At 44.5% G+C, this 24,367-nt stretch overlaps 1 long non-coding RNA gene across 1 annotated transcript in view; it reads right to left on the reverse strand.

Annotated features, from left to right (window-relative positions):
* Positions 1-297: 297 nt before the first annotated feature.
* Positions 298-24,367, reverse strand: part of LOC116270796 — a 48,573-nt gene continuing 24,503 nt past the window's right edge. Inside the window, exons 2-3 of the long non-coding RNA XR_004179033.1 lie at positions 3,454-3,620; positions 298-793 (exon numbers count right to left, since the gene is read on the reverse strand). This is a non-coding gene — a long non-coding RNA (uncharacterized LOC116270796). The remainder of the gene's footprint in view (positions 794-3,453; positions 3,621-24,367) is intronic.

A 24,367-nucleotide genomic window follows, 5' to 3' on the forward strand; every position in this document is an offset into this window, starting at 1 on the left:
TCTTTAAAAAATAAAAATAAAAATAAAAAAGGCCAGGTGTGGTGGCTCACGCCTGTAATCTCAGCACTTTGGGAGGCCAAGGTGGGTGGATCACCTGAGGTCAGGAGTTCGAGTCTGGCCAACATGGTGAAACCCCGTCTCTACTAAAAATATAAAAATTAGCCAGGCATGGTGGCAGGCCGATGTAATCCCAGCTACTTGGGAGGCTGAGGCAGGAGAATTGCTTGAACCCAGGAGGCAGAGGTTGCAATGAGCCAAGATCATGCTGTTGCACTCCAGCCTGGGTGACAAGAGTGAAACTCTTGTCTCAAAAAATAATAATGATAATAATCATAAAGAAAAATAAAAACAAAAAAGAATAAGGACATCTCATCTTGTCATCCCATCACTTAAAACCTTCCAATGCCCTCCACCTTGAATCTCCATCTTAGGTGAAATGCAAACGTCTAACCAGGTGCTCTGAAGTCTTGAACCTGCCTACCCCTCTGGTCTCATTTCTCATCTTCCCTACCCACCCACCTCTATCCTCACATCCCATTCTCTGCTCACTCCAAGGCCTGAAAGCTTCTTCAGGAAGCCCTCCCTGACTTTTCCCAGCCTGAGGCAGGACCCACTGCAGTTCTCCCAAAGCATTCTGAGCTTCTATTATAACCACAGAAGGCATGATAACTGCCTGCTTACCTAACTCTCCTCCATAAAAGCACCACAGGGCAGGGACCACCTTGATCTTGAACCTGATCTTCATTGTGCCCCCCGGGTCAAGTACTGTGCCAGGCAAAATGGTTCGCACTTCCTTAAAAAGAAAAAAAAACAGACCGAACCTGTAAAATGATGTGATATTGATTTAATAAGATAATTACACAGAGGAAATGAGGAAGCACATACACAAACCCTACACAGTGTCTGACATGTGTAAGTGATCAATAATCTGCTATGCCTCATCCCCATTTCTCTTGCAGTTCCTAGATTCTATGATCTGGGTTCTAGTTCAAGTTTTGCTTCTAACCAGTTATTTGGTTTTTCTGGTTCTGTGTTTCCTTTCCATTAATTTGACAATATGGGCCAGGCACACAGTGGCTCACGCCTATAATCCCAGCACTCTGGGAGGCTGAGACAGGAGGACTGCTTTAGCTCAGGAGTTTGAGACCAGCCTGAGCAACATAGTGAGACCCCATCTCTATTAAAAATATATATACACAAAAAACTTGACAATATGGTCCTAATGAGCTAAAAATTATATATATTTAGGAGTCTGTACGCCTTTTCCCCTTTCTCCTTCCCTGTTAACCTCCTCTCCCTCTAAGGATCAGGAATCAGGAAGGACATAGCCCTTCCATAGCTCTTCCCTTGCTGTGGGATAATTTAAGGAATCAGAGAGACCAAGGGGTTGAGGAGGAATTATTTAATTACTTAGGTGCATCGACCCAGTCAGATTAACATCCAAAGGACTGAGCCCCAAACAAAGAGTCAAGCTACCTTTTAAGCATTTCATGGGGCGGGGAGAGATCTGTGCAGGGAGAAGCGTATCACAGAAGTGAGAAATAAGACGGTTATTCAATTCAGACATGCATTACATTATTTTTTACTTTCCAAGGAACAACATGTTTTATGACTTGAGATTATCTGTCCAGTGACCTTGCAGCTGCACAGCTAGAGAAACAGGGTCTTCACAATGACTGGGGAAGGGAGAGCTAAGGCTCACTAGCCACAGAGAGAAAAACAGGCAGTTAATTTTAAAGGACTGCAGCCCTTTCTCTTCCTCAGGGGAAACGGGTTTTCTTACATACAACTGAGTTTTTTGCTTACACAATCTTTAATTTCTTTTAATTCCTGTTCACCCCAGGCCTTCTCAGTCCTTCATGGGGACCACTGAACAGGTTGTTGAAAAGATTTTTTTTTTTTTTTTTTTGAGATGGAGTCTCACTCTGTCACCCAGGCTGTAGTGCAGTGGCGCAATCTCCGCTCACTGCAACCTCCGCCTCCCAGGTTTAAGCGATTCTCCTGCCTCACCCTCCTGAGTAGCTGGGATTACAGGCACCTGCCACCATGCTCAGCTAATTTTTTGTATTTTTAGTAGAGATGGGGTTTCACCATGTTAGCCAAGATGGTCTCAAACTCCTGACCTCATGATCTGCCCACCTGGGCCTCCCAAAGTGCTGGGATTACAGGCATGAGCCACCGCGCCCGGCCAGAGAAGATTTTATTTTATTCATATTTCCAAGTCCAAAGAAATTCTTCCTGAGGTCGGGACTGCTCCCTTAAAGAGCATATAATGTACAACTCCTGGATATTGGTGTATGAAAGCCCTGGGGACTTCAAGTACCTCTGTGTTTTCCAAGGCTGAGCCCTGCCCAAGTGGTGACAGGACACGTTTTGGCCACACCCTGTGCCTTGCCACTCTGCAGTCACCTCGCGTGCAGGGAGGGTGAGTGGTGGAGGAGAGGGCAGGACAGGACAGATCGACTGCAAAGGAAGCTGAGGAAAGATGCGTGCACACGCCCTTGCTGGTACTGTCATGCTGCTGTGGCTGCCAGCTAGGGGCCTGGGCCCCCCGGGCAAGAAGCAGGAAGGAAGAAGGAGACAGGAGACCTTAGCCTTCCCATGCCATGGCATTCTTCCTCTTTCAGTTCCTCTTCATTCCTCCACCCTAGCTTAACTTAAGAGTTCCAAGACTGCCCCAGAGTAGTTCTTGAGTCTACACTGGAACCACGAAGTGACACAGAAGCAGGAAAGGGGTTAGCCACCAACTCTGGGTGTGGCAGGGAGAGCAGCCGTCACATCCTTGGGCATCCTACCAAGCAAGTGCATTCCAGGGTCTCTTTATCCACAAAGACTCTGGGGCCCGTGATCCCATTGTCGAATGTGTACTACTGTGAAACAAAGACATCTGTAAATTCAATATGAATATGCCTGTCAGTTGCTTCAGGAAACACAGAGTTCCTCAGGCCCTTTCTCCTTAGCAGCAACACAATTCAATTTGGTCTTTTACTGAGCAACTCATTTATACCAGCCTCCCTCTCACCATCCCTAACAAAAAGAAACAAGCCAAGCCTGTCTTCTCAGGAGTTTACCACATATCTCAGGAGACGAGACATGTGTACAAATAGTCCAAGAGAGAACGAGGTAAATGCTACAACCCAATCCAGGACAGAAGTAATAGGAAAAGACTGACTCTGGCTGGAAAGATCAGAAAAGTTTCATGAAAGAGAAGATTGTCTCTGGCTGGAAAGATCAGAAAGGTTTCATGAAGAAGATTGGCTCTGGCTGGAAAGATCAGAAAGGTTTCATGAAGGAGACTGCAGCTGAGATGGACCCTGAAGGAAGAGCAGAATTTTGATAGTCAACGTTTTCTCACTGGCTCTATTGATGGAGGCTGCGTTAGCTTGACTTGGAGAAAACCTGTCTGGGTTCCAGTAAAGTGTATTTTTAGTCTCTGCTGCTGTTTCTGGATACCTTGGTAAAAGGATCTGATAAGGCTGGGTGGCCTTATCTCTCCAGGCCTTGGTTTCCTCTTCTTGGTGTGTGAGATCGAACTCGGCTGTATGCCTGGCTCCTCCTTCTCTATTTTGTTCTCATTAGTGGTAGAAACAGAATCCAAAGCTAAAGACACAGGATGTGCCCTGCAAAAGAATGTATTATTAGGGTATTCACAGTTCTCCAAGGCTCCTTCTAGGACGTTAATCCTAGATGTGATTTCATCATCTCCTACATCTCCAATACGTTTTTCTGAAAAAAGAAAGAAATAATAAAGAAGCTGTAGGCTGGGTGCTATAGCTCACGCCTGTAATCCCAGCACAATAAAACAGGCACAACAATACAAAAAGTATTGTTCATAGCAATACTTTTCATAAAAAACCAAAGACTGGAAACAATCCACATTTCCATCAACATAAGAATGGATTAAAACATTATTGTTTATTTATGGAACTAGAATACCACACAACAATGAGTAAATTTAATGGATATTTAAAATGAAAAAAGAGGCCAGGTGCAGTGGCTCATGCCTGTAATCCCAGCCCTTTGGGAGAACAAGGCAGGCAGATCACCTGAGGTCAGGAGTTCAAGACCAGCCTGGCCAACATGGTGAAACCCCATCTCTACTAAAACTAAAAATTAGCCAGGAGTGGTGGCGGGCACCTCTAATCCCAGCTACTTGGGAGGCTGAGGCAGGAGAATCGCTTGAACCTGGGAGGAGGAGGCTGTAGTGAGCCGAGATTGTGCCACTGCACTCTAGCCTGGGTGACAGAGTGAGACTCGTCTGCAAAAAAAAACATAAAATAAAATTAGAAAAAGAGGCCGGGTGCTGTGGCTCACACCTGTAATCCCAGCACTTTGGGAGGCTGAGGTGGGTGGATCACGAGGTCAGGAGTTCAAGACCAACCTGGTCAACATAGCGAAACCCCATCTTTACTAAAAATACAAAAATTTAGCCGGGTGTGGTGGCAGGCACCTCTAATCCCAGCTATTCGCGAGGCTGAGGCAGGAGAATCGCTTGAATCCGGGAGGCAGAGATTGCAGTGACCCGAGATGGTGCCATTGCACTCCAGCCTGGGCAACAGAGTAAGCCTCTGTCTAAAAAAAAAGAGAATGAACAAAGTTGCACAACATCATGGATGAATTTCACATAGATCATAATGAAAAAAGAAGCCAAACAAAAAAGAGAAGATGCTACATGATTTCATTCATATGAAGTTCAAGAACAGGTAAAACAAATTATGGTGTTTGAAGTCACGATAGCGGTTACCCTTGTGAAATGATCCCCACAGGGTTGACAACAATTACCTGCCAGGCACTGGCCAGAAATATACTTATAATTAAGCATTAGTCAGGCTACGCTTTGGCCCACTTTCTTCTTGCTAAAGCTCACGTACTGCTAGATACTGACCATTTGCATCGTTATTGTTCCTATCAATAGGAATTCTGACATTAGCATCATAAGACTGTTTAAGAATCATTTCCCCATGTCATCCTTATTGTTCCTATAGATAAGATCTCTGACATTAGAATCATATGGCTTTTGTTTGAGGATCACTTAAGATGCTTTTCAGACCCTGAATTCCAGCAACCTGTTTGAAGACCCCTACAGAGGAATGGAGTCAGCATGAGACTACAGCTTCTTCATCTCCCTGCCCCATGGCTTGACCCTGCACTCCTCAATCAATCAGCAGTCTCCAAACTTTGGCCCACTCCCAAACCGTTAAAAATCATAAGTCCTCGAGGAGAGGAAGTTGAGGTTTCCTCCCATCTCCTCATTTGGTGACCCTATGGTTAAACCTCTTTCTCTGCTGCAACCCAGTGTCTCTCGGTGTAGATTGACTTGCTGTGTGCATTGGGCAATGAACCTGTTACAATTACACTTGGGGAGATGAACCAATGACTGGAAGGGACACAAGGAAGGACACTAGGGATCTTAGAGTTTTTTTTTTATCTAGTTGATAGTTAACTAATATGTTCACTTTGTGTAAATTTATTGAGCCATATACTAATGATTGTGCACTTTTCTGGATGTATGTTATACTTCAATAAAATCTACATTTAAAAAAAGCAAGTCAGAACCTGTTTTGGCTCCATAGCTACATTTCAAATAATAGGAAAACAATTTATGGCAAGAGAGAGAGAAGGGTGTTCCTGTTCTCTCGTTCTCTCTGTTGAGTTACAAATCATATTATTGATTGCACTGTAAATTACAAATGATAAAATTCACCAATTTCAAGTGCAGAATTCAATGAGTTTTAAGAAACATGTAGTAGGCTGGACGCAGTGGATGATACCTGTAATCCCAGCATTTTGGGAAGCCAAGGTAGGCAGATCATTGAGGCCAGGAGTTTGAGATCAGCATGGCCAACATGGCAAAACCCCATCTCTACTAAAAATACACACACGCACAAAACTTAGCCAGACATGGTGGCGCATGCCTGTAGTCCCAGCTACTCAGGAGGCCGAGGCACGAGAATTGCTTGAACTCTGGAGGTGGAGGCTGCAGTGAGCCGAGATCAGGCCACTGCACTCCAGCCTGGGTGACAGAACAAGACTCTCTCAAAATATATGTATATATAGTAATGTAGTAGTATACCCCCTACTCCAGTGATGATAAACAGTATTTCCATTACTCTAAAGAGTTCCCTTGTTCTTTATAGCCAATCCTCTCCCCACCCTGTGGCCACCACTGATCTGCTTTAGAAATTTCACAATAGTTTTGTCTTCTCTAGAATTCCATATAAATGGAGTCATGGAATCTTGTCTTTAAAATTATTTTATTTAAACATTTCAATGTACGGTAGGTCACAACTAGGTTGAACTGAATGTGTCACAAGGCATTTGTCCCCCAACACCACTCTACCCACCTTGGCAAAACACACAGGCTCTTTACTGAATGTCCTATTTTAAAAGCAAAATTGGCTAGTGGGAAGCTGCATATCCTAATGCCAAAGAAAGATTGTATAAGAGACGCAGTATATCCTGTGCAGTCCCAGAAGACAGAGTAAAGACCTGGGGGCTGTAGCACAGAAGGCCATCTACAGCTTAATGGAAGCGAGGTTATTCCAAACGCTGGAGTTTATCAACCCCTAGAATGTGCTGCAACCGCAGTAAGTCAGTTCCCTGTCCACAGTGGACAAACAGAAAGGTGAGCTGTCTAACTACCAATGTCTAACTATCAAGGTGTCAGAGAAGGGACCCAGGCAGGACACTCGACTCAGTGGCTTCTGATGTCTATTCCAAATCTAATATCACATTGTAGTTAATTGAGCTCTAAAGCAAAATCACATTTTTTAAAAAATTTGAGGCAGAGTCTTGCTGTGTTGCATAGGCGGGAGTGCAGTGGCACAATCTTGGCTCACTGCAACCTCTGCCTCCTGGGCTCAAGCGATTCTCCCCTCTCAGCCTTCTGGGTAGCTAGAATTACAGGTATCTGCCACCACACTTGGTTAATTTTTGTATTTTTAATAGAGATGGGGTTTTACCATGTTAGCCAGGCTGGTCTTGAACTCCTGACCTCAAGTGATCCACCCACCTCAGCCTCCCAAAATACTGAGATTACCCATGTGAACCACTGCACCCAGCTGCAAATCACAAATATTTTTTATATCAAGTAGAATAAAGCAAAACACTACATTGGTCAAAGCATACACTTTGCAGCAACACTAGAACATCCCACTACCAGAAAGGGATATAACTCGAGATGAGAGACGCTATGAAAGGGCAACAAAAACACATGAAACCCAACGAGAACGACTAGAAGATAATGAGCCTATTTTTTTTTCCTCATCAATTTTATAAACGGCTTCCAGGCTGTGAAATTAAATAAGACATAGAAGAGATGTTTTTTTCTTAATTTTTAAAAATATCATCCACAGACTCAGCAGGTGAAAGAGATGTTTTTTGAGGCAACTTCTCAGTGTTCACTAGACTCTAACCTCCTCTCTCCAATTAACACAATGGGTCTGGCGAAGCCCATCCATTTCAATAAAATTCAGTGAACATTAGCTGGACCTTGAAGGTGCTCGGCTAGGCATTGCACAGAGTAGGGCATAAATGAGCTACAGTACCTGCCTTTGAAGTAAAATAAGAATGTGCACAACCTCAGCCCAAAGCCAGGCTAGATAGCTGTCATGGAGAAAAGGTACAAACTCTCACAAGGGTAGAAGGGAGAGCACGATGGCCAGAGAACTTAAGGCTTGAAGGAGAATGAGCTGCTGGACCCTAAAGAACAGTCTGGGTTGGGTGCAGTGGTTCAAGTCTGTAATTCTAGCACTTAGGGAGGCCAAGGCAGGAGGATCACTTGAGCCCAGGAGTTTGAGACCAGCCGGGGCAACATAGTGAGACCCTGTCTTTACAAAAATAAAAAAAAATTAGTGTCCCTTGTGGTGGTGTGTGCCTGTAGTCCCAGCTGCTTGGGAGGCTGAGGTGGGAGGATCGCTTAAGCCCAGGAGTTCAAGGCAACAGTGAGCTATCATTGCACCACAGGACTCCAGCCTGGGAAACAGAGCAAGACCCTATCTCTAAACAAAAAGAACAGGCTGACTGTCCACAATGAGATGCAACAGCATGGCTTACTTTGGAGAATTTTCTAAAAGCCAGATCATTTGTCTTTTTTTAAAACAGTCTGTTTTAAGAATAAATGTACTTAACTGGAGATTACCAGGAGATGTTGGCTTTCACCCATTTTCTTCAAGGGACACTCATAATTTACTGAAAATAGCACAAGAACAAAATGAGGCCGGGTGCAGTGGCTCACACCTGTAATCTCAACACTTTGGGAGGTGGGGGCATGTGAATCACCTGAGGTCAGGAGTTTGAGACCAGCCTGGACAACATGGCAAAACCTTGTCTCTATTAAAAATATAAAAATTAGCTGGGCATGGTGGCGGACATCTGCAATCCCCAGCTACTCGGGAGGTTGAGGCAGGAGAATTGCTTGAACTCAGGAGATAGAGGCTGCATTGAGCTGAGATTGTACCACTGCACTCCAGCCTGGGCAACAAAGTAAGACTCTGTCTCACAAAAATAAAAAATAAAATAAAAATAAAATAAAAATAAAAAATAAAAATAAAAGAACAAATGAGCTGGGATTCCAAATAAATGGGTTCTGTTTCTAAGACTATGAAACTTTAGTTAGCTGGGCCTTGATTTTATCATCTGAAAAATAAGAGAGATGGTACTACATCAGTGATTTTCACTTGTGCTTCATGGAACCTCAAGAGTATAGGGAAGCAGGGTATGACCCCAGACCCACTAGGCTCACAGTGGCTCAATTTCTGAGTCTTAATTGCGCTTCTCAGTAAGGCTTCATTTTGAATAAAGAATTTTGCTACTTTAAAAAGTTAAAATAGGCTGGGTTTAGTGGCTTATGCCTATAATCCCAACACTTTGGGAGGCTAAGGCAGGGGGATTGCATGAACCCAGGAGTTTGAAACCAGTCTGGGCAGCATAGCCAGATCCCATCTCTGAAAAGAAAAAGAAAAGAAAGAAAGAGAGAGAGAGAGAGAGAGAGAGAAAGACAGAGAGAGAGAGAGAGAGAAAGAGAAAAAGAAAAAAAGAAGAGAAAAAAGAAAGAGAAGAAAGAAAGAAAGAAAGAAAGAGAAAGAAAGAAAAAAGTTAAAACATAGGGTTTGCAGCCAGGTGCGGTGGCTCATGCCTGTAATCCCACACTCTGGGAGGCCAAGGCAGGTGGATCACCTGAGGTCAGTAGTTCGAGACCAGCCTGGCCAATATGGTGAAACCCAGTCTCTACTAAAAAACACAAACATTAGCTGGGCCTGGTGGTGAGCACCTGTCATCCCAGCTACTCGGGAGGCTGAGGCTGGAGAACCGCTTGAACCCGGGAGGCAGAGGTTGCAGTGAGCCGAGGCCACGCCACTGCACTCCAGCCTGGGCGACAGAGCAAGACTCCATCTCAAAAAACAAAAACAAAAACATAGGGTTTGCTAAATACGTTGGTGGGGCTATCTTGCATCCAGACTTTGGGACTAGAATGATCTCCTCAAAGTACAAGTTCAGGACATTCCATGATATTGTGTATTTATTTTTACTTCCTATGACATTATTATACAACAATTTGTTTTCTCTGCAATGTTTTTAAGATCCTCAGATAACGTTTTCTTCTTTTCCTTTTCAGCCTCACTCTTTTTTAATGTTATTTTTCTCTTTTCTTCTCTATTTTCCCATTCACTTTCCTTTCTTTTTAGATATGTGTGTAGAAGACTGGGCGCAGTGGCTCATGCCTGTAATCCCAGCACTTTGGGAAGCTGAGACAGGCAGATAACTTCAGCTCAGGAGTTTGAGACCAGCCTGGCCAACGTGGTGAAGCCCTTTCTTTACTAAAAATACAAAAAATTATCTGGGCATGTTGGTGCACATGTGCTATCCCAGCTACTGGGGAGGCTGAGGCACAAGAACCCGGGAGACGGCGGTTGTAGGGAGCCAAGATCGAGCCTCTGCACTCCAGCCTGGACAACAGAGCAAGACTCTGTCTCAACAACGACAACAACAAAAAAAGATGTGTGTAGAAAAGAGTTAACATATTATGCTGGAGATTGTTAACGTTAGAAAGCCCTACTGGTAAGGTTGGCCCTGGGCTGATCTCTGGGAACTTAAGATTTTGGAAGGGTTTCCACTATTTTCTAAGTGATAACAGTGACTCACTGCGCTAAACTGTTTAGTTTATTCGGAACACCTGCTTTCCTTCTGGGAGTCTGGAAATTCTAGTATGTGCCAGGCAGAGGTGCCTACATGACTGATCAGATAAAAGCCTTGGAACCCCAGGCTCAGACAAGCTTCTCTGGAAGGCAGCGTTTCACAGATGTTGTTAGTTTGTTGCTGGAGGAATTAAGTGCATCCTTACGTGACTCCGCTGGGAGAAAACTGGAAGTTTGCACCTGGTTTCCTCCAAACTTTGGCCCATGCACCTTTTCCCTTTGCTGATTTTGCTTTGTATCCTGTCATAAATCATAGCTGTGAGTTCAATGACATGATGAGTCCTGGGAACCTTCCTAGTGAGTCACTGAACCTGAGGTGGTCCTGGGAACCCCCGGCACACAGCATCATAAGTGGACCTCACTAGAAGGACCTGGGCTCTGAAATATGGTGAAAGTGTTGTTTGAGAAAAGGAAGGATGAAGGAGCAGAAGATCTGTGGATATGAATGATGTGAAACCCCAGCTGAGTTACCACTTGTCTGTTGCAAGAGGTAAAAGTTACCGATGAAATTTGAAAATGATCGCCCCAATCCCAGAAGAATTGGCTTGCTGGACATCCTGGCTGTTTTGACAGCGCTGGCTAAAGTGAGGGGAAAAATGTTCAGTCTGCTCAAGGTCTTTCATTTTGTTCTATCCTCCAGGTGGAAGGAAAAAGGGCCCCAGCCATCCCAAAAGTTTAGCTTTGGGCCTAAGATGGTAAATATTTACCAGCCTGGCCAACATGGGGAAACCCTGTCTCTACTAAAAATACAAAACTTAGCTGGGCATGGTGGTGCACACCTGTAGTCCCAGCTACTCGGGAGGCTGAGGCAGGAGAATGGCTCGAACCCAGGAGGTGGAGATTGCAGTGAGCCGAGACTGCGAAACTGCACTCCAGCCTGGGTGACAGAGCGAGACTCCGTCTCAAAAGAAAAAAAAACAAAAACAAAAACAATTACATCACTCTCTTCTCCAGGTGGGAGGAAAAGAAAGCAATTCCCAGGAGCAACACTTAGATACAGCAGAGAGGAAGCAGATGGGGTGGGGGGGAGGCGGTGCAGCCATTTCTATACACCTTTCCCTTCTTGCACGCCAGCCAGCCAGAGCTCCTGGCAGCTGTAAATGATGAATTTACTGCTAACGGTTTGAGTAAATATGCAACAAGAAAACAGTTTATTGTTTTTGATGGCTTTCTATTTGTGGCTATTGCATCTGGATGTATGGTAAGAATGGATGAGAAGTATTATAGGCTTTGTAATTTCATAAATGCTAGAGTGATCATCCCAACTGGGAAAAGCTGCAAAAAAAAAAAAAAATATATATATATATATATATATATTTATGGGACACAACTTTCTTGGTTTTTGCCACTGGTGAGCAAATCAAACTGTTTTGAGTATTAGAAATAGAGTAAGTCCCCATAGTGAGGATTTTTACTACCATGTTTGTCGATCAGAGCCCCTAGGAAAAGGCAATCAACATGAAAACAGAGTCACTCACCAGATAAAAACAACTTTCGGAATTTTAAAAACCAGGCTTTAATTGCTAATGAGCTCCTATAAATCATATCAGATGTTGTGAAATCTGATCCTTACAGGATGATAATTTTCCAGCCTGCTGTGGGTCAACTTAGACTCTAAGAATGGCATGGAGACAAAGGGTTTAGGAAAGCCTTGCTTATTATTCGGACTTGGAACACAGCGATTTGGCCCTCCAGTGTCTTGCCTTTTTTGCAGTCAAAGAAATACCCTTGGTTTTTTTGGAATCTTGCATCCTCTGCCCCTAATTGCCTGGGTTCCATGGAGCTGAAACCTGATGCTGTCTGCCATGGGCTGGTTCAGCCTCTCCTCCAGCTGTGCTGAGCTGAAAGGAGGCACAGGCTTGACTTTGACTCCGGGATTGGCATAGATACTGGACACCTCTTTGGGGCCCTAAATTATGAGAACATTCTGGCTGGATCATCTGGATCCCATACAAATGTCCACAGGAAATGGCTTATCCTCTGTTGGGACCATCTGAAATCAGGTGGCAGATAGGCTCTGTATTTCTCATACAGAGACCACTTGCAGTTTGACTTGGGATTACTGCTGAAAGCTGCAGGTCAGGGAGGGCACATCACAGGGACCAGGGCCCTTCGCTCACTCCTGATAGGAGGACCCTGTCATGCGCGTCTGTGTGAAGACACCACCAAACGGGCTTTGTGTGAGCAACATGGCTGTTTATTTCACCTGGGTGCAGGCGGGTTGAGTCCGAAAAGAGAGTCAGCAAAGGGAGATAAGGGTGGGGTCGTTTTATAGAATTTGGGTAGGTAAAGGAAAATTACAGTCAAAGGGGGGTTGTTCTCTGGCGGGCAGGAGTGGGGGTCACAAGGTGCTCAGTGGGGGAGCTTTTTGAGCCAGGATGTGCTAGGAAAAGGAATTTCACAAGATAATATCATCGCTTAAGGCAAGGATCGGCCATTTTCACTTCTTTCGTGGTGGAATGTCATCAGTTAAGGCGGGGGCAGGGCATTTTCACTTCCTTTGTGATTCTTCAGTTACTTCAGGCCATCTGGGCGTATGCGTGCAAGTCACAGGGGATGCGATGGCTTGGCTTGGGGCTCAGAGGCCTGACAGACCCTCGATGCCCTCTTGGAGATGCTTCACTGCTGGTGATTGGTGTGTTCAACTTGCAGGACTAGTTGCAGTTTGCAACAGTGGACCGATAGCCTGGCTCCATGCCTCTCTGACCTGGGACACGCACCTTAGGGAGGCATTTTGGTTACTAAGTGCAGCTGTGCCCGGTAGGTGAGTGATCTTTTCCAGGCTGCTCAGGATAAAAGGGATGGGAGGTTATATAAACCCATTTTGAAAATCTTTGAAAATTCAGGATTCCATCCTTGACCCATTCCTGAACATGATGTATCTTTCTGGTTAAGTTATATAAAAATGTTTTTTGATGAAAATGCTTTTGTCCCCCTTGCATACAACCCTTCCAGGTGAGAGGTCTGGATGACAGCAGGGGATGGTTTTTAAAATGTAAAGTTATGATGGCTGAATGCGGCACACCGATTTTGAAACAACAGAGAGTTGACAGAAACCCTAGTACCCTGGGAGGTGCAGGGGGTCAGTGAGGGCTTTAATGTCCTTTGCCTTTCAGAAGTGCTTCTGGAAGCTCTCCTTTCTTCCTGAAGGGAAAACTCCAGGTGCTGTCTTTCCCAATTCTGGGAGAGCTCTGAACTCTGACACGCTGAGCAGCAGGGGGCGACCCAGCCCCTCCACTTCCTGCACAGAACACCCCCAGAGGTCCTGCGCACTCAGGAAGCAGGCGAACTCGCGTCACAGACAAGCAAACCGTTGGTAACTGACAGCCTCAGGCAGTCCCTCTGAAACCAAGGACTGAACTGATTTAATTGGATGAAACTGGAAGCCTAGGGTGGGAGCACTGCGATGGGAGGTCACACTTGGGGCCTTGTCAACCTGTTCCGCTAATGTATGCAGCTTGGGGTGCCCCAGTAATTGTCAACTGTTTGTTTCCAGGGGTACAACATGTGGCCTCTGGGGCTGGACTTCTTGTGTGTGTATTCTCCTGTGACGACACTGCCTTAGCCCTGGAAGGGATTCAGGTCAGCTTCAACTGACTGGACAGAGCTGCACTGTGTCTGAATTGCTGCCTTGGGCAAGGTAAAAAGGGTTCATAAAAAGACTTTACAGTTTACCCTTAAAGATCTTTATGGCTGATGGGATTTGTTTTAACTGGCTAAGTACAGGGCTCCTAAAAGGCATATAACTGACAGGATCAGTACCGCAGGCTGGTCTCATCCCACTGGTGGGTCCTAGTGATAATTTTGCTGTAAAAATGCCTGGTCCAGAAGAGAGTTGGCATAGCAGGCCTGAGACTGCCATTCTTAGAAAGACCTGCTCACAAGTTTGGCTTATTTTGGGGGGTGGGGCACGGGATGCAGTGGTGTCATCTTGGCTGACTGTAATCTCCACCTCCCAGGCTCAAACAATCCTCCCACCTCTGCCTCCTGAGGAGGAGGGGCTACAAGTATGCACCACCACGTCCAGCTAATTTTTGCATTTTTTGTAGAGATGAGGTTTTGCCATGTTGCCCGGGCTGGTCTCAGAACTCCTGGAGTCAAGCAATCCACTGGCCTTGGCCTCCCAAAATGCCAGGATTACAGGTGTGAGCCACTGCACCCAGCCAAGTTTGACTTTTGATGGGCATTTGGGAACACAGACTTGGGGAGGGTTCTCACCGTTCCCCAAGCGATCAGAGTGGCTCACTGCACTAAACCATTTGTACAAACAACGTGGTTTATGCTGAACACTTGTTTTCTTTCTGGAAATCCAGAATTTTTGTATATGGTAGGTGGAGGGTACATATGTGGCCATCCCCCAGAAGATACCTTGGGCACTGAGTCTCTAATGAGTTTCCCTGGTAGACAACATCTGATATGTGTTGTCACAATTTGTTGCTGGAAGAATTAGGCATGTCCTGTGTGAGTCTACCGGGAAAAGACTTCTAAAAGCTTGGGCCTGGTTTCCTCTGTCTTTGCCCCATCCCCTTCTCCCTTTATGGATTTTGCTTTGTACCTGTTCCCTGTAATAAGTAACAGCTGTGGCCGGGCACAGTGGTTTGTGCCTACAATCCCAGTTCTTTGGGAGGATGAGGTAGGTGGATCACCTGAGGTCAGGAGTTTGAGACCAGCCTGGCTAATGTGGTGAAACCCCATCTCTACTAAAAATACAAAACTTAGCTGGCATGGCAGCATACGCCTGTAGTCCCAGCTACTCGGGAGGCTGAGGCATGAGAATCTCTTGAATCTGGGAGGCGGAGGTTGCAGTCAGCCAAGATCACAGCACTGCACTCCAAAAAAGAAAAAAGCCAAACTCGTGAGCAGGTTTTTCTAAAAGTGGCAGCCTCAGGCCTGCTATGCCAACTCTTTTCTGGACAAGGCATCTTTACAGCAAAATTATCACTAGGACCCATCATACACACACACACACACACACCACACACACACACACACCACAAAAGAGTGAGACCCTATCTCAAAAAAAAAAAAGTCACAGCTGTGAATACAGCTATATGCTGAGTCTTCTGACATCTCCTAGTGAAGCAGTGAACTTGGGGATGGTCTTGGTCTTGGAGACCCCAACATAGTATGAAAAAAGGTAAAAAAGGATGAAAGAGATGTATAGGAAGGGAGAAGAAGGAAGAAGATAGTACAATACAAGAAGGTGGAGGGAAAGGGACGAAGAAGGAAACGGGGGTAAAAGTCAATATAGTGGTAGAACTGAACTTAGTGGCTTCCAGGCTGCCATACCTAATGTGAATTCAAAGACTCACAAAATCAGAAGACAATCCTGAGACATCCCTGGCACAACACAATTGTCCCAGCAAAACAGAATTCCCCAAACTCCCAACTCTGCTAGGAAACATGAACGAAAATCATCACAATCAATCCTTTACAGATGTGCAAGACTTAAGAAGTTTAAGTCTAATTTTATGGAACTTTGACACCACTCTGTGAGGCAGGCTGGACAGGGATTCACAGAGCATTTAAAGGCCTCCTGCTCCTAGAGTCCAAATTAATTGACCCATCTGTTAGTATTTCTCTGATAAAAACTTTCCATGATCTGATCTGCCTTGTGTGTTGGTTTACTGTGCACATCTGCCTTTTCCACTAGACTTGATTTCCTTGAAGGGGCATGGTCTTTTTTTTTTTTTTTCTTGTCTTGTCTTTCTTTGGCTGAGAGAAAAGATAATCTTTTCTTTCTTTCTTTTCTTTCTTTCTTTTTTTTTTTTTTGAGACAGAATTTCACTCTGGTCGCCCAGGCTGGAGTACAATGGCGCCATCTCGGCTCACTGCAACCTCTGCCTCCTGGGATCAAGCAATTCTTCTGCTTCAGCCTCCTGAGTACTTGGGATTACAGGCACCTGCCACCATCCCCAGCTAATTTTTGTATTTTTAGTAGAGACAGGGTTTTACCATGTTGGCCAGGCTGGTCTCAAACTCCTGACCTCAAATGATCCCCCAGCCTCGGCCTCCCAAAGTGCTGGGATTACTGGTGTGAGCCATTGCGCCTGGCCAAGGTAATCTTTTTTTTTTTCTTTCTTTTTTTTTTGAGACAGAGTCTCATTCTGTCACCCAGGCTGGGAGTACAGTGGCACAATCTCAGTTTACTGCAACCTCCACCTCTCAGGTTCAAGCGATTCTCCCACCTCAGCCTGCCGAGTAGCTGGGATTACAGGAACCCGCCACCATGCTCAGATAATTTTTGTTTTAGTAGAGACGGGGTTTCGTCATGTTGGCCAGGCCGGTCTTGAACTCCTGCCCTCAGGTGATCCACCCACCTTGGCCTCTCAAAGTGCTGGGATTACAGGTGTGAGCCACCGCACCTGGCCAAGATAATCTTTTCTAGTGATAAATTCATTGTGGGAAAATAATAAAAATAAAACAAAAATCACATGGGATCCCTATTTTAGTCAACTCTGTATCCTATTCAGATTCAAGAATAAACTGGCATACAGAAAGCAATCAACATTCATTGATCTGTTGGTTAGCTAAGATTCTAGTTATGAGGATTCCTTCCTCAAGGGATTATCAGGAGAATTATATGAGAATGGACATAAGTGAACTTGGTAAACTGCAAAGCATTTTTTAGATCTAAATTAGCCATTATAATCATGCATCCTCAACCTTACATTCATTTAAGAAAATCTTTGAGCTGGGTGCGGTGACTCACACCTGTAATCCCAGCACTTTGGGAGGCTGAGGCAGGAGGATCACTTGAGCCCAGGAGTTTGAGACCAACCTGGGGAACATAGCAAGACCCCTGTCTTTACAAAATTTATTTTAAAAAATTATCTAGATATGGTGGCATGCACCTATAGTCCCAGCTACTTAGGAGGCTGAGGTGGGAGGATCACTTGAGCCCAGGAATTCAAGGCTGCAGTAAACCATGATCATGCCACTGCACTCCAGCCTGGGCAACAGATCCTATCTCAAAAAAAAAAAAAAAAAAAAAAAGAAGAAAGAAAGAAAAAAGAAAGAAAAGAAAGAAAGAAAGAAAAGAAAGAAAGAAGAAGGAGGGAGGAAGGAGGAAAGGAAGGAGGAAAGAAAGGAAGGAAGAGAAAGAAAAAAGGAAGAAACAGAGAAAGAAAGAGGGAGACAGAGAGGGAAGGAAAGGAAAGAAGGGAGGAAGGAGGAAAGGAAGGAAGAAAAGAAGAAAGACAGAAAGAAAGAAAGGGAAGGAAGGAAAGGAGGAAGGAGGGAGGGAAGGAACGAAGGAAGGGGAGAGAGAGAAAGAAAGAGAGAGAGAGAAAAGAGAGAAAGAAAGGGAAGGAAGGAAAGAAGGGAGGAATGAGGAAGGAAGGAAGGAAGGAAGGAAAGAAGAAAGAAAAGAAAGGAGGGAAAGAACGAAAAAAGAAACAAAGAAAGAAAGAGAAAGAGAGGAAGGGAATGAAAGAAGGGAGGAAGAAAGGAAGAGAACAAAAGAGGAAAGAAAGAGAAAGAAAGAAACAAAAGAAAAGAAGAAGAAGGAGGAGGAGGAGAGGGAGGGAGGGAGGAAAGAAGGGAGGGAAGGAAAGAAGGGAAAAAGAAGGGAGAAGGGAGGGAGGGAAGGAAGGAGAGAGAAAGAAAGAAAGAAAGAGAAAGAAGGAAAGGAAGGAAGGAAAAAAGAGAAAGAAAGAAGGAAATCAAGAAAAGAAGGAAGGGCGGGAAGGAAAGAAGGAAGGAAGGAAAAAAAGAGAGGAGAAAGAAAGAAAGAAAAAGAAAGAAAGAAAAAGAAAGAAAGAAAAAAGAAAGAAAGAAAGAAAGAAAAGAAAGAAAGAAAGAAAGAGAGAGAAAGAAAATTTTGAGAAGATGCCTACATTTTCCAAGTGGGTTGATGAGCCGCCACTTGTAGGAGGGTGCCTTGATTCTACCATTTGTAGATAACAACACTGAGGCTCAGAGAGTTTGAACGATTTACCTAAGGGTCACATAAACATGTTTGTATCTATGTCAATCTGTGGCTTCCCCTCAGAAATTAGATTTGACTTTATAATTTATTCTCATTTAACTTCCTAGTATAGTTGTAACAGATTTTAAGTTAATAGCTTTTTCTCTTGTCTTTCCCTTTTTGCTTTTACTTATCAAAATTGTCACAAATCTTCAACACCCCAAAAAAGGCATACTATCTCTTCATGGAGAGGTGGAAAGAACATGAATATTGGAAAGAGACAGACTCGGGTTTGAATCTAGGCTCTGCTTCTTATTAGCCAGGCAACTTTGGGCAAAGAACTTAATTTCCATGAGACTTAACACATTTGCAAAGTAAGGTCAACAATGTCTATTAATACCTTCTAAAGTTATGAAAATGAAGGATAATATACGTGGAGCACCTAGCTCTGTGCTTGGCGCCTTGTAAACACTTTATAAATGATAGCTGAGTATTGTAGTTATTGCCACCATTACTATTAAGTTGAAACAGGAGGATAAAGAATCACAAATTTTGTGGGTTTTTTTTTTTTTTTTTTTTTTTTGTGACAGAGTCTTGCTCTGTTGCCCAGGCTGGAGTGCAGTGGTGAGATCTTGGCTCATTGCAAGCTCCGCCTCCTGGGGTCAAGACAGAATCACAGATTTTGGCTGTGTTACCTACCACTTGGTAAGTGCTAGTGAAACTGGACTGGCAGGTCACTTGTGAAGCCAGCATCAAAAGGTCTTTCCCTCAAGAGACCACAAAAACAAAATATTGAAGTCAGCAACTTCCACTTCTGAGATTAGGCATTGAGTAGAATCAACAGTCCATCCAGGTGTGACATTTCTTTTTAGCATCAGCTTCACTGCTCATGACTCATTAAACTTGGAGACAAGGGATAGGAATTACTGAATTTGTCATAGCATCTCATGAATGAATGTGTATGGTAAGGACAAAAGGGGCTGAGAACCAAGCCCTGTATTGGGGTGGGGAAGGGAAAATTAAAACTTCAATAAAGAGAATGAGGAATAATCTGAATCAAGCAAAGTACAGGGGTGAAACCTGCCAGCTTGTGATCGAGTAATGGCAAGACCTTCTTAACTCAGTCATGTCTAAAAGAAACACCAATACTTGGGGTCAGTCTTCAGTAGATAAGAAATGTGGGGGCGGGGGGGGGACCAGGAAAGACACAGGGTCAGAGAGCTGGGAGGGAACTCAAGGTCACCAGTGTAGTCATTTTTACACGGTGGCCCCAAGTCTTCAGAGAAGCTTCGGGGACGCCACAGATCATGAAGTATTCCTTGCCAAGAAGATGGCTTGCTGTTTCGGGAACGTATACAAGCTTTTGTTCTGTTTTTGTTCCAGTTCTAAAGAATTTAAACACCAGTGTTATATACTAATGCTTGTCTTTTACAGAGGAGAACCTAAGGTCCAGAGAGGACAATTAACTTGCTCAAAGTAACACAAGGGAAGGCTTGGGTCTTCAACCCATAAGTCTTGCTCTATCCCCAAATAGGAATATGAGACAGACACACTGGCTATTCATTCCAGTTCATATGTGATGCCAGATGTGGGGGCTCTACCTCCCCTAAACTTAAAGGAACTCTTCTTTTTTCTGGAGACAGGGTCTCACTCTGTTTCCCAGGTTGAGTGCAGTGGCAGAATCACAGCTCACTGCAGCCTCAACCTCCTGGGCTCAAGTAATCCTCCTGCCTCAGCCTCCTGAGTAACTGGGACTACAGGCATGTACCACCACGCCCGGCTAATTTTTTGTAGAGACAGGGTCTCTCTACGTTTCCCAAACTGGTCTCAAACTCCTGAACACAAGCGATCCTCCCTCCTCAGACTCCCAACATGCTGGGATTACAGGCATAAGCCACTGTGCCAAAGTCATAATGAAAGCCCTTCTCTTGTCATTAGGAGGTGAGGTTCAGTAGGGCTTCAATGTCTGGGCAATGGAGGGTTCCTGCTTCCTGAAAGGTGACCTCTTAAAAGAGCACTCGTTTACTTACACCAGGACTGACCTCTCATCTCCAGCCTCCTGATCCATGCTGGTCTGGCCCAGTTCTCTATTACTTTCCCACTCTCACCTTTCTGCCCCTCGAGGCTTGTCTTGGGCCCATAAACTATAGGATTGAGTGAGAAGTGCCTGGATTTCTCCATTCGCTGTTTTATTGGCTGTCATTGGACCTGAATGGGCTCCACCTCCTTGGAATTCCCTAATGCAGCCAATTGATTCCATTCATAAGAGTCCTCAAGTTCTTAAAGCTGGAAGAAAATTTTGAGACCATTTCATTGAGTCTCCTAATTTTATAGATGAAGAAACTGAGGTCTGTGTGATTCATACAGAGTCACATAGTCATATCATTCAAATTCATGTTTTGTAATTCTAGATCCAACACCCTTTCTGATAGCCAAACTATCATTCTCCCATTTAATTCAATTCATTTTAAATCCAAACATAGCTATGGAGGCCAGGAGTGGTGGCTTACACCTATAATCTCAGCACTTTGGGAGGCTAAGGCAGGTGGATCACCTGAGGTCAGAAGTTCGAGACCAGCCTGACCAACATGGTGAAATTCCATCTCTACTAAAAATACAAAAATTAGCCGGGCATGGTGGTGGGTTCTTGTAATCCTAGCTGCTCGGGAGGCTGAGGCAGGAGAATCGCTTGAACCTGGGAGGCGGAGGTTGCAGCGAGCCTGTAGTTCTAGCTACTTGGGAGGCTGAGGTGGGAGGATTGCTGGAACCCAGGAGGACAAGGCTGCAATGAGTCATGATGATGGTGCCACTGCACTCCAGCCTGGGTGACAGAATGAGACCCCTGTCTCAAAAGGAAGGGAGGGAGGGAGGGGGGAAAGAAGAAAGAAGGAAGGAAGGAAGGAAGGAAGGAAGGAAGGAAGGAAGGAAGGAAGGAAGAAAGGAAGGAAGGAAGGAAGAGCAGTGAGCAGATGGAAAGAACCAGGTTCCTGGATGGAATCATTCCTGAGCTGCCACGCCAGCCCTAGACTGCCTGTCCCTACACTTCTTGTTGCATGAGATAAATGAATCCCTCTTTGGTTCAGCCAAATAGCACTTCTCTTATATGCAGCTGAATACAATCGTGAATGGCTCATGGGCCTTGAAAAAGTCTTGGGATTTCAACAAACAGAGGCAGAAGACAGTGCCAGGAAACGCTCAGGACAGGGAAAGCTGGGGCATGTTCTTGACAAAGCAGAAAGAGCAGACAGGGAGGTCAGAAGAGAAGTTGTGATAGGGACAGAAGACCAGGGAGGCTCAGAGAATGGATGTAGATTTCATTCTGAAAGCAGGGAGGAATTGCTAGGGGAAGTGAGCAGTGCTGTTCTTGGGGAGTTGACGCTAGTTCCTTGGCACCGAGTGAGACTTGGGCCCCCGGACGAGCAGGCAGGGCAGCTACTGAGGAGCCTGGAGCGAGAGTGGGTGGCCTACTTCGTTCCAATCTGCTGTGTTTGTATTACATTCCTGTTAGCTTAATATCTGCACAGAACACCAGGAACCGCAGTACCGCAAACTCTTTGGCATTCTGAAGGCCCTGCTCTCACTGTGTCACTTTCCTCCCACTGGCAATTACCAGACTGGCAAACCGCAGCCAGCCGAACCTAGCCCTCTGGCTTCCAAAGTGTGCCCTGCTTTGACTGCAGCATGTTGTAAGCCACAAACATCTTCTCCAAGAAATGATTAGAGAAGGAAGCTATGAGAAAACAAATGTATATAAAAATAAGACACGGTCTTGAGTCATTGATAGGAAAATGGAAGCGGAAAAGATATCCAACCTAGAACGGCCTTGAACAAGTTCAAGGACCCACAGGCAGCTAGAAGGAAGAAAGTGTTCCCTGGTTTCGTCTTTTTGTGTGAATGGATTCTCTGATTTCCACACTTGAGCCTCAGAGGCAGGCGATGCAGTGGAAAAACACAATATTGCTCCCAGTCTGCCCCTGACTACCTGTTTGAGCTCACGAAACAAAACAAAACACCTACCACTCTCTAGACTTTAATCTCCCCACCTACCCACCTAGACACTGAGAGGACTGGACCGGAGAAATCAAAGCCTCATCCTTCTCAAAAATGTTCCAGCCCCCATCTCCCTGTGCAGCCAGCAGTGTCCCGGCTCTCTGCCCATCTAACATACCGGGCCTCATGTTGTATGTGTTTGAATCTGTCCCGAGTCCCCAGCTAGTTCCTCGAGGGCAAGAATCCTGTTTTCCCCATAGTCAGTACACATAGCAGAAACTCAATATATCCTGACTGAACGGATTGGTGAGCTGCACAATTGTTTCTTGATAAGGGTTTCAGGAGGGAAGCTGAGATGCTGTCAGGGCCTGAGACCAGGGCAGGAAATGGCATGTTTAAGTGACACTCCCAGGCTCTAGGCAAATCAGTTGGAAGAGAGAATGAAGCTAAGTTAGTGCAACTTATCAATAACTATATTCCATAGAATTAACCCACTAGATGTTTTCACCTTCTGTGGAAAAAAAAAAAAAAAAGGGTGTTTTGGTCAAAAAAGGTTAAGAAACTTACTAACCGAATCCCACATTCCACTCATTCCTCTATGGACATGAGCCTAGAAAAGGCTCTAAGATACCTGTTTACTTTTATGTAACCTAGAATTTCCCAAACCTAGGGAACCTGTGTTTAGAAAACACCCATAAAGCATGAACGCAGTTTGAGAAGCACTGGTTTAGTGTCAATGGTTTCTACAGTGAAGTTTTTATTTACAAACCGTGTTGGGGTCTGTGAAAAGCCCCTCTAGGACCACAAATCATTGGTCACTGCATAATCAAATGGACAGACAGATATAATAATTCAGATTGTTATTATTATAATTATTATCTCATTCAGTTAAAATCTATTCAACAGCAACTGATTGTCTAGTATGCATCCCACACAAGGGATATAAGGATAAATAAGATAGGGTCTCCTCTGCAAAAGAGCATGTCCCTTAAGGGGAGGAGAAAGTACAGAATATTGTGCTGAGTACTGTAAGCAGATGTTATGGGAAGGCAGAAGAAGGTACCTGGGAGAATCATGGAAACTAGACCTTGAATAATAAAAACAATAACATTAACAACAATACCTTCATCAAATGCTAACCACGTACCAAACACTGTTCTAAGCACTTTATGTGTATTAACCCACTTATAACTCACACAGTCTTACCAGTTACTTTCAGTATCTACATTTTACAATGAAATCATTGAGTCTCAGAGAGGCTAAGTAACTTGCCCGAGATCACGCAGCTAGAAACATGACATGGTCAGAATTCAAACCCAGGCAGACTGGCTCCAAAGTCCATACTTTTCAGCAGTAGGCTGTACTTACTGCCTTTTGGGATGAGTAGTATACCAGATGGAAAAGGACAGAAACCTTCCAGGCAAAGGGAAGAGGAAAAATAGCAAGTAGTTCTATGTGCATCAAACGTGGGCTCTCAAATCTATGCCAGTAAGTTCTGGCTGTATCCTGTGGACTTGGGTGCTCAGATCTTTCCACTGATGTCCTTCAGGCAGCAAAGGAAAACATGAGCCTTTAGGGGAATCTGGAGTGTAGCTTTAAAAAACCTCCACAAATTTCTTTTGAAGTCTCCCACTACCATCTGAAAAATTCATGAGAACTCTATATTTGACACCATAATAGAATTGTGTTGACTCCATATAAAACATTTTAACCACTTAGCAGTTCAATTAACATTTTTACATAGAACTCCAGGAACACATCCCATTATTTCTCTTGAGGCCTCGGGTATCCCTGGCAACCTGCTCGCATCCATGACTCCCCAGCTGGAGGCCTAGCTGTAAACAGCAGGAAGTCATTTAAGATGCCTGGGCCAGAGATGGACCCAGCACATTTGCGTTTTCAAAAGGTGACTCTTCAGAATAGCAGGAACCTAGGAATAACTTAAATATCCATCAAACGAAAACTGGTTAAATAAATTACATTCATCCACTGGAATACTACAGTGCACTAATAGAATGAGAGACCAGCATGTACAGATGAGAAAAGCTCTCTAAGGTAACATATTCAATGAAAACAGCCAAGTGCAGACTAGTGTGCACAGTGGATTCCCACTCATGTGTGAGGTGTGGAAAGCATGTGTGTTTTCAGATATGCTTTTACAGGCAGAGAACACTTTTAGAAGGAGAGACAACAAATGTCAACAGTAAGGATCTCTGGGGAGGAGAACCATGACAGAACTTACTTTTTTTTTTTGAGACAGAGTCTTGCTTTG

This window comes from Papio anubis, chromosome 16 (genome assembly GCF_008728515.1).
Source record: "Papio anubis isolate 15944 chromosome 16, Panubis1.0, whole genome shotgun sequence".
Classification (NCBI taxonomy): Eukaryota; Metazoa; Chordata; class Mammalia; order Primates; family Cercopithecidae; genus Papio; species Papio anubis.